The sequence below is a fragment of the Lathyrus oleraceus genome, chromosome 4 (assembly GCF_024323335.1).
Source record: "Lathyrus oleraceus cultivar Zhongwan6 chromosome 4, CAAS_Psat_ZW6_1.0, whole genome shotgun sequence".
In the NCBI taxonomy this organism is placed as follows: Eukaryota; Viridiplantae; Streptophyta; class Magnoliopsida; order Fabales; family Fabaceae; genus Lathyrus; species Lathyrus oleraceus.
Window position 1 is genome coordinate 120,566,338 of NC_066582.1, and position 10,586 is coordinate 120,576,923.

A 10,586-nucleotide genomic window follows, 5' to 3' on the forward strand; every position below is an offset into this window, starting at 1 on the left:
ATATCATGGCACAATATGGATGTTGTTATTCTTTTTCTTGGCAACAACTTCTTATCTATATATAAAGATATCAAATTTCAGGTGTATTTCCATTAGTATAATTGATTATCAAGTTTAACTTCAAATTTTATTGTTCAAATATCACTAGAGAGAAATCTTCACACAGTATGATCAAATAATTTAATAATTCAACAATCGTTTACATTACCTTTTTTTTAAATAACAAAGGAAATAATATATTATATATGAACAGACATAAGTCATGTCATAATATATCAACGCAAGACATTACACTATTAAATTAATGCACAATTTATTCACCTTATTACCCGAACCATTCAACTTTTCTCTTACACTAATTTACCATAGTCAACTTTGTTTAAGTTCAATATAAACACATATAACTACCCCTTTATTTATATAATAATGGTTCAAATAGACAAAACTTTTTCAAACTCACTCTACATCCATCCATCAATATATATTATTTTAATCAATTATATATATCATATCTTTTATTCATATACCCCTTGTATGAGTCTTAAACATTGTGAAACAACTAACCATCATCACTTTTTAATTTTACTGCTACTTTATGAAAATATGAACTTCAACATATTTGTTACTATCATTGTTGTGCCATCACACTTTGATGTCAAAGTTTAAAAATAATATTCGGATATCAATCACCCAGATCACAATTCTCAAACTGATTCACTTTTACTAAATATTACTTCATCACTATCTTTTATTTCACTTCACTCATTCATATTGTTTTCTCTTTCGAACTTTATCTCATTTCATCAACAACAATAATGGAAGGTGGTGGAAATCAAAGTTCACAAATTTCATGACAAACAAGGTTAAGGAGACATGACATTCTCAAATCAATGTCATTGTCTTCAAATGCGCCAAATAATATACCTCATGACTCCAAAAATACAACACATTCCCAACCAAAAACTTCTTCACAACCAGATACACCTTTAGCGGGTATAACAAACACGCTAACACCCAACAATAGAAACTTTGTTAAAGACTTTACACGAAAAAACTTGTTGAATAATTCAAACTTTCATACCTAGCCATCATATTCGATACCACGACAAAAGAAACCAACCAACGTAAGACAAACTCACAGACTCATCGAGTTAGAGACATATCCCTTATGTCTTGGATATGTCATGATAGAATCAAATTGTAATTAACAATCATTGATAGCCTAGCATTACTAGTTTCTATATTAGTGGTGAGACATTATAGCTAGCATGATTGTTGGATCTTGGTGATCGATCACAATTTTCACTATGTTTTCATTACTTATTCGACAAGAAACCAAGGATTCTGGAATCATTTGTGCACATTATGGTACCTTTTTAAGTTAGTTTTCATTTCCGTAAGTTATTTAAGCATTTTATCAATTTTTAGTTTTATTTTGTGTTTTCGGGATTTTATGTTTTGGTTGTCTGTGTTTATGCCCTCCAGGTCCACGTAAAAGATCCAACGGACTCAATGCACGAAAGTGGAAGGTTCCGGCGTTCGAGGAAAGGAGATTTCTCAATACATAGGGCTGACACGGTCACCCGTGTCACTTGACATGGGTCGTGTCAGGATGAAGGCAAAATAAATAGAAGATAACGGCAAGACAAGGGCCTGACACGGCCACCCGTGTCTGCCCACCTGGGAGTGAAAAGAAAAGAGAATGGAAAGGCAGGGAGCTGACACGGCCACCCGTGTCAGCTGACACGGTCCGTGTCAGCCCAGGAGCAAAATCTTCCTATTTTTGGGCTTTTTACCCGGGTTTGAGCTGCAAGGACGTTTTAGAGATTTCCAACCATTGCCAAGGGATTTTCACTATTTTAGGAGAGTTTCTACGAGAGAAGAAGACACTTTGAAACGAGGAGAACAAAGAGCATAGAATTGTCAGACGATCGAGAATTATAGAGATCAAGGAATTCGGAGAGCGGAAGATTTTCATGAGCGGAAGCAATTGAAGATCCAAGTCATCCAATTACTTGTAATGTGTATTTTTTTATCTTGAATCTGTTTTGAATAATATGAGTAGTTAAACCCCCCAATGCTAGGGGTGTCCCTGATTTAGATTTGTAATGACTTTGACTTTACGATTGCATTGATAATATTGTTTTTTTACGGTAATCTTTTGATGTGTTTAAGGCTTTCTCTTTCGGACCAATGGAGATTATTGTATGGTTATCAATTAGGTTGAACCACCATTGGTAAGGTTTTCATAAGATTACTCTGCAGTAGATATCACCTAGGACTAGGGATACCCTTTATGAACCAGAGCATTCTTAATAAAGTAAGGCTTAATTTCACCAATAATTTCCTATGGACATAGAAATTAGGGTTGAATGATTAAAGGTTTTCTCACCAAGGACTTGGGAGAAAATACCCTTGAGAACCGTTAGTAATTGATATTTTTTGATGCAATAGTGACTCAGAGTTGTTACAGGGGCAAATTATACATCTTCCCTGACATTGTTCCTCTTCCCTTGCAAACCCTTATTTTACAGTATTAATTTCTTTTGCCTTTATTTTTTTAAGTTTGAATCTAAAAGCCCCAACACTAGTTTTGGTTTAATTGAACGATGATTTGAACTCGATATTAACTTGCAGTCCTTGAGATCGGCATTCGGGGAATTTCCCCTTTATTACTATAAAATGCAAAAAAGTACACTTGCTATTTTTCCGATCAAGTTTTTGGCGCCGCTGCCGGGGACTGCCAAAATATAGAGTTTAATTTTAGTTCAATTAAAATTTTGTTGCTCTGCAGTAAAATTATTTTTCTGTCATTTGTATAATTTCATTCACTAATCTGTCTAATCTGTTTATGCGAGGAGATCCCTCAGCTGAATTTCTTTTTGACGCAAAAATCGAGAGAACCCTTTCACTAGAGACTCAGACACGCTCAAGTGGCTCGACTGAATTCTAAAGAAGAAATTCCCTATGATCACTCAGATTCAAATTCAAAAAAAAAACTATGGTTGAAATTCCTCAAGTTTCACCTCCCCCACCTCCGGAAAGACTCCTAGGTGACTATTGGATGCAAATGCGTCAGATGGTAGATTGACCATTGTCAACCAACCGATGAATGTGACTAATTTTCAACTGTATCCTAGCATAATCAATCAACTTGAAAGAAAACCTTTCACCGGAAAGGTAAATGAAGATGCAAGCAAGCACCTGCAGAGATTCCTGACCATGAGTACTACTTTGAAAATTGATGGTGATACTGATGAAGCAAATAAGTTAAAAATGTTCCCGTTTATTTTAGCTGAAGAGGCGGAAGAGTAGTTCTGCTCTCTTCCAGCTGGCAGTATTACATCATAGGAAGAGATGGAAACAACTTTCCTAAATGAGTATTTTCCAACAGCAGTATTTTTGGGAAAAGGGTATGAAATCTCAAACTTCAAACAGAAGGATGGTGAGTCCTTGGTATATGCCTACAAAAGATTCAAAAGGGTCCCGGTAGCTTGCCCAACTCATAATACATATCAGACTGAACAAATGCAAATGTTTGTTAATGCGCTCAAAATAAAGACAAAATAGTTGATTGGTACAGCAGTCGGTGGCTCAACAAATTTCTCAACAGCCACCGATATTAAAAAGATTATTGAAGCAATAGTTGTGAATGAGCATATGGAATTATACGATAGGTGTACAAGCAAGCCTGAATGAGTCATTGATCTGAAACTGAAAGCTAATAAAATCCGTCTGGAAGATACAGTCACTGCTGAAGTAGAAAAGAAATTAAAGGCTATGAATATATGTACTCAACAGGTAATTCAAGTTCAACCAGCTCAGACCATCACTTGTGAAATCTATAATGGACCTCACCACACTGTGTATTGCTTTGCAACTCCTTAACAAATTAAAGAGATAAATTTCTTGAAGCAGAATAATCCATACTCAAACATTTATAATCTAGGTTGGAAGAATGATCCAAACTTATCCTGGAAAGATCATAGAGGGAATGTTCCATAACAAGGTCAAGGACAATGTCAGACCCAATATCAACAACAGCAGCAACAGCAAGCTCCTAAGAAGGCAGACTGGGAGATTGCCACTGAAAAATTGGTCGCTCACAATACTCATTTCCAAGAGGAGACTAGAAACAATAAAAAGAACATCACTGCCTCAATAAAAAATCTTGAAGTTCAGATGGGTCAGATAGCACAACAGTTAGCCTCAAACTCTCAAGCTCCAAGCACCTTGGCTAGTGGTACAATGACAAATTCTCGTGAGCATAATAATGTTAACGTTGTACTGACCAGAAGTGGTAAGTCAACTGGGGAAACAGAAGAAAACGGTGCAGAAGAAGATGGGTTGTTGGAAGTCGTTTTAGAAATCAAAGAAACAAAGAAAATAGAGGGGGAGGTTGTAATAATGCCTGTAAAAGAGAAAGAAAAAGTTACCAAGCCAATCATCAAACTCCCTTATCCTCCAAGACGAAATAAGAAAGATCAACATGAAAATAATTTTGAGAAGTTTTTAGAAATGTTTAAGAAACTTGAAATAAACATTCCATTTTCTGAAGCTCTAGAGCAGATGCCGATATATTCCAAATTCATGAAAGACATTGTAACACCCCAAATATTGTTAGAGTAATTTAAATATTATTTAATATGATTATTGGAAGGTAAAAGGAATTATTAAATAATATCGGGAATTATTATTATTATTATTATTATTATTATAGGTGTTATTTATTTTAATAATAATTAAATAATAAAATAAATGGAATATGAAGAGTGGAAGGGTAAAAGTGGAAATTGGATAAAAGAGGCCAAAGTGAGGACTCAGGTTGTTTTCACGTGTTTTGCCTCAGAGTCAGAGAAAGGGGGAGAAAACGGAAGAGAAAGAGAAGGAAGAGGAAAAGGCCAAAGATTGCTCAGAGCTTCCTTCAATCCAAAGAGGTAAGGGGTCTGAACCTTATTAAACAATAATATGCTGAAAATGGTGAAATATTGGATGAACGAAATTGGGATTTTAATCGAAGGAATTCGTAGAAATTATATGCAATGATGTTAGGATTTGTAAAATCGAATAGGAGACTAATTGTATTAGATGATATGAGTGATTTTGTGCGAAATTTGGACTGTGGAAGGATGAATTTGGATAGATCTCGTAGCAGAGAAAGCCATTGCAGATCTGGAAATCTGGTTTCTGGTCATACGCGTATGGCACTAGGCAATACGCGTATGAGATGGCTGGTACGCGTATGGCGCTAGGCAATACGCGTATGGATGAGGAAGATGATGTTTTGAACGTGTTTTGGTCTCTGTTGGTACGCGTATGGGAATGTGATACGCGTAGCATACGCGTATGGACATGGGCAATACGCGTATGGATTTGGTCAGGCGTGGGTAATACGCGTATGAGCATAGGCAATACGCGTATGGGCAGAATTGTGGTCTTTCCTGGACTGTTGTTGAGCAGTTTTTGTTGTTTAGGCTGAGCGAGGTAACTTAGCTGATGCATGGTATACGAAGGATCATTTCCCGTTGCTTTGAGTGGTATAGATATTAGTAGAGTGTGATAATACTGTGTTTGATTACGTGGCATGATGTGATATGCTTTTGTGATAGAATGTGTTAATGATGATGATAACATGACTATATGATGCTGTTGTTGCTATGTTGATTATGATGCATGCTTGGTGTGCATGCATTCATGAAAGGCCGATGCCTAGTGATGAACGGACTGAGTTCCAATGATGTTGTTGACTCCGGGCTTGTTGAGAGGCTTGGTTCCTTGCGGGGAACTCGGATTCTATGGTGATGAATCTGGGAGTGGTGATCCTGTAGTTGGTCACAAAATGGGTATACCGAGTCGTGTTGAGTCATGCATGGGTGTGTGCATTGCATTTGATATGTTGTTTTGTTGATGTTCATGAATATGTTGATTATGATGATTATGATGAGCTGTGTTAGCATCTGTGAAATATATTTATGTTTATATTTCTGCCATTATATTATTATTTAATAATGTAATTCTCACCCCTTCTGCATGTGTTTATGTTCATCTATGATGAGCAATGTGCAGATAAAGAGGAGTAGCTATTGTTGAGGTTTGAAGAATAAGTGTAGAGTTATTCTACAGAGTCGAGTCAAATGCTCTGGTCATGTGACACCGGGGTTATGGGATTCGATAGATAATTGATTATTATTTACGTTGTTTATGATGACTAACATGTTGAGATGTTTTGTTGAGATAATGTTGAACCATTATTATGAATTGTTATATGATGAATGATAATATTAATGTTGTTGTCCGCTGCGAAGTTTTAATAAAATAAATAATATGTTTTATGTTGTGATGCGATAATTGTTATGTTGTAAGAAATGTAAACTCTTCTACATGTTGTACTCTGATAATTTATTTAAATATGTCGTTTGGGTAGAAGGGTGTTACATTAGTGGTATCAGAGCATGGTCAGTCCAGTCGAGTCATAATGTGATGTTTTCCCTGTTGGTCGATTAGTGTAAATGACACTGTCGATATTTAACGGTTGTAGTTGTGTCGTGCAGAGTATGGCTGGAGAAAATGACCGTGCGATTGCTGAGGCTTTGGCTGCTATGGCGCAGGCTATGCAGGCGCAGCAGAATCCGCCGGTCGACGAGTTTAGGAATTTGGGAAGGTTTCTGAAGAATAACCCTCCTACATTCAAGGGGCGCTATGATCCAGATGGTGCTCAGATTTGGCTGAAGGAAATTGAGAAGATTTTCCGGGTGATGACGTGTACTGAAGCACAGAAGGTGCAGTTTGGTACGCATATGTTATCTGAAGAGGCTGAAAACTGGTGGGATAACACTCGACAGAGGATTGAAGTACCAGGTGCTGAGATGACTTGGGAAAGGTTCAAGACGGCCTTTCTGGAGAAATATTTTCCTGCTGATGTGCGATGTAAGAAAGAGATGGAATTTCTGGGACTGAAGCAGGGTAACATGTCTGTTGCTGATTACGCTTCGAAGTTTGAGGAGCTGGTACAGTAATGTCCTCATTATAATAATGCTGATGTTGAGGAATCCAAGTGTGTCAAGTTTGAGAACGGGTTGCGTCCCGAGATCAAACAAGGCATTGGTTACCAGGAGATTCGTAGGTTTCCTACACTGGTTAACAAGTGCAGGATATTTGATGAAGATAGCAAGGCTAGGACTGCTCACTACAAGAGTCTTAGTGAGAAGAAGAATAAGGATCGTGGTAGTCCTTATGCATCTCCGAATGGTAAAGGTAAGCAGAAAGTGGTAGATGAGAAGAAGCCAAGTGGAGGAGGATCTCCCATAGCTGGTAAATGTTTCAAGTGTGGCGAGCCAGGCCACCGTGCGGATAGCTGTACCAAGAAAGTGCTGAGATGTTTCCGATGCGGTCAGGCTGGTCATAGAGTTACGGAATGTAAGGATGCTGGTCCGACATGTTTTAATTGTGGCGAGAAAGGCCATATCAGTTTGCAGTGCTCGAAACCGAAGAAGGCGGCTACTGCAGCTCATACTACTGGTAGGGTGTTTGCTCTGAGTGGGGCTGAAGCTCCTAAAGAAGATAATCTGATTAAAGGTACTTGCTTGATTAATAATGTTGAATTGCTTGCTATTGTTGACACTGGTGCTACTCATTCGTTTATTTCGTATGAGTGTGCGACCAGGATTGGTGTGATTATGTCGTCCCTAGGCGGAAGTATGGTGATAGATACTCCTGCTAATGGTTCTGTGAAGACTTCTGTTGTCTGTCGAGGTTGTCGTTTGACGATCTTCGAGAGAGAGTTCGTAGTTGATTTGGTGTGCTTACCCTTGCACCAAATTGATATTATTCTGGGAATGAATTGGCTAGAATTCTATGGCGTGTTTATCAACTGCTATAGTAAGACGGTGCGGTTTTCTGAAGTTGGTGAGAATGATGAGGCAAGATTTCTATCTGCTAGGCAGGTGGGGGAATTTGTGAAAGATGAAGCTCAGATATTCACTTTATTTGCGTCTCTGCAAGCGAATAAGAAAGTGGTGAGTGTAGATTTTCCTGTTGTCTGTGAATTTCAGGATGTGTTTCCGGAGGATGTAAGTGAATTACCTCCAGAACGTGAAGTCGAATTTGCCATTGACTTAGTACCAGGTACGAGTCCAGTGTCGATGTCTCCTTATAGAATGTCGGCAACTGAATTAGTTGAATTGAAGAAGCAACTTGAAGAATTGCTTGAGAAGAAGTTTGTGCGTCCAAGTGTTTCTCCTTGGGGTGCACCAGTATTGTTAGTGAAGAAGAAAGAAGGTACGATGAGGTTGTGTGTTGATTATCGGCAGTTGAATAAGGTGACTATCAAGAATCGGTATCCATTGCCGAGGATTGATGATTTGATGGACCAGTTGGTTGGAGCTCATGTTTTCAGTAAGATTGATTTGCGGTCGGGTTATCATCAGATCCGAGTGAAGTCAGATGATATTGCGAAGACTGCTTTCCGTACGAGGTATGGTCATTATGAATACACTGTGATGCCGTTCGGTGTGTCTAATGCCCCAGGTGTGTTTATGGAATATATGAATCGTATATTTCATCCGTACCTTGATAATTTTGTTGTGGTGTTCATAGATGATATATTGATATATTCTAAGACGGAAGAAGAGCATGCAGGACATCTGAGAATTGTTTTGCAGGTGTTAAGAGAAAAGAAATTATATGCAAAGTTATCTAAATGTGAGTTCTGGTTGAAGGAAGTGAGTTTCCTTGGCCATGTGATTTCGAGTGGTGGGATTTCTGTTGATCCGGCTAAAGTTGATGCTGTATTACAGTGGGAGACTCCGAAGTCTGCTACTGAGATACGCAGCTTTCTGGGGTTAGCTGGTTATTATCGCAGATTTATTGAGGGCTTCTCTAAGTTGGCATTGCCGTTGACGCAGTTGACTAAGAAGGGTCAAGTGTATGTGTGGGATACAGCTTGTGAAGCGAGTTTTGTGGAGTTGAAGAGGCGGTTGACCAGTGCTCCAGTGTTGATCTTGCCTAATCCTGGTGAGTCCTTCGTTGTTTATTGTGATGCTTCTTTGATGGGTCTTGGTGGTGTTTTGATGCAGAATGGTAAAGTTGTAGCTTATGCTTCTAGACAGTTGAAAGTTCATGAGAGGAATTATCCTACGCATGATCTAGAACTTGCAGCTGTTGTATTTGTGTTGAAAATGTGGAGGCATTATCTGTATGGTTCCAGATTCGAAATGTTCAGTGATCACAAGAGTCTGAAGTATCTGTTTGATCAGAAAGAGTTAAATATGAGGCAGAGAAGGTGGTTAGAATTACTGAAGGATTTTGACTTTGAATTGAGTTATCATCCCGGTAAGGCTAATGTAGTTGCAGATGCGCTGAGTAGAAAGTCTCTACATATGTCTATGATGATGGTTCAGGAGCTTGAGTTAATTGAACAGTTCCGTGATATGAGTTTGGGTTGTGAAGTTTCCGCTGATAGTGTAAAGTTGGGCATGCTGAAGTTGACTAGTGGAATTCTGGAAGATATTCGGAATGGTCAGCAAGCTGACGTTGCTCTAGTTGATCATATTACTATGGTTAACCAGGGTAATGGTGGTAATTTTGAGATTGATGAGAATGGCATCCTGCGATTTAAAGGTAGAGTTTGTGTTCCTGAGGTGTCTGAATTGAAAAAGAGTATTCTTGAAGAGGGCCACAGGAGTGGATTGAGTATCCATCCAGGTGCAACTAAAATGTATCAAGATTTGAAGAAGTTGTTTTGGTGGGCTGGTATGAAAAGAGATGTTGCTAAGTTTGTGTATGCCTGTTTGACTTGTCAGAAGTCAAAGATTGAACATCAGAAACCGGCAGGTATGATGCAACCTTTGAAGATTCCTGAATGGAAGTGGGATAGCATTTCCATGGATTTTGTGACGGGATTGCCGAGGACGACGAAAGGTAATGATTCTATTTGGGTGATTGTGGATCGATTGACTAAGTCGGCACATTTCTTGCCGATGAAGATTAATCACTCTTTAGAGAAGTTGGCAGAGTTGTATATTGAGGAGATAGTGAGGCTGCATGGTATTCCATCCAGTATTGTGTCTAATAGAGATCCCAGATTTACTTCTAGATTTTGGGAAAGTTTGCAGAAAGCGTTGGGAACTAAGTTGAGGTTGAGTTCAGCTTATCATCCTCAGACTGATGGTCAGACCGAAAGAACTATCCAATCCTTGGAGGATTTGTTGAGAGCTTGTGTGTTGGAGCAGAGTGGTTCTTGGGATAGTTATTTGCCGTTGGTGGAGTTTACTTATAATAATAGTTTTCATGCTAGTATCGGTATGGCTCCATATGAAGCATTGTATGGTAGGAGGTGTAGAACTCCATTGTGTTGGTATGAATCAGGTGAGAGTGTTGTACTCGGACCTGAGATTGTGCAGCAGACGACTGAAAGGGTTAAGATGATTCAGGAGAAAATGAAGATTTCTCAGAGTCGTCAGAAGAGTTATCATGATAACAGGAGAAAGGCACTTGAGTTCCAAGAGGGAGATCATGTGTTCTTGAGAGTTACTCCGACGACAGGTGTGGGTAGAGCTTTAAAGTCTAAAAAGCTTACTCCGAGGTTT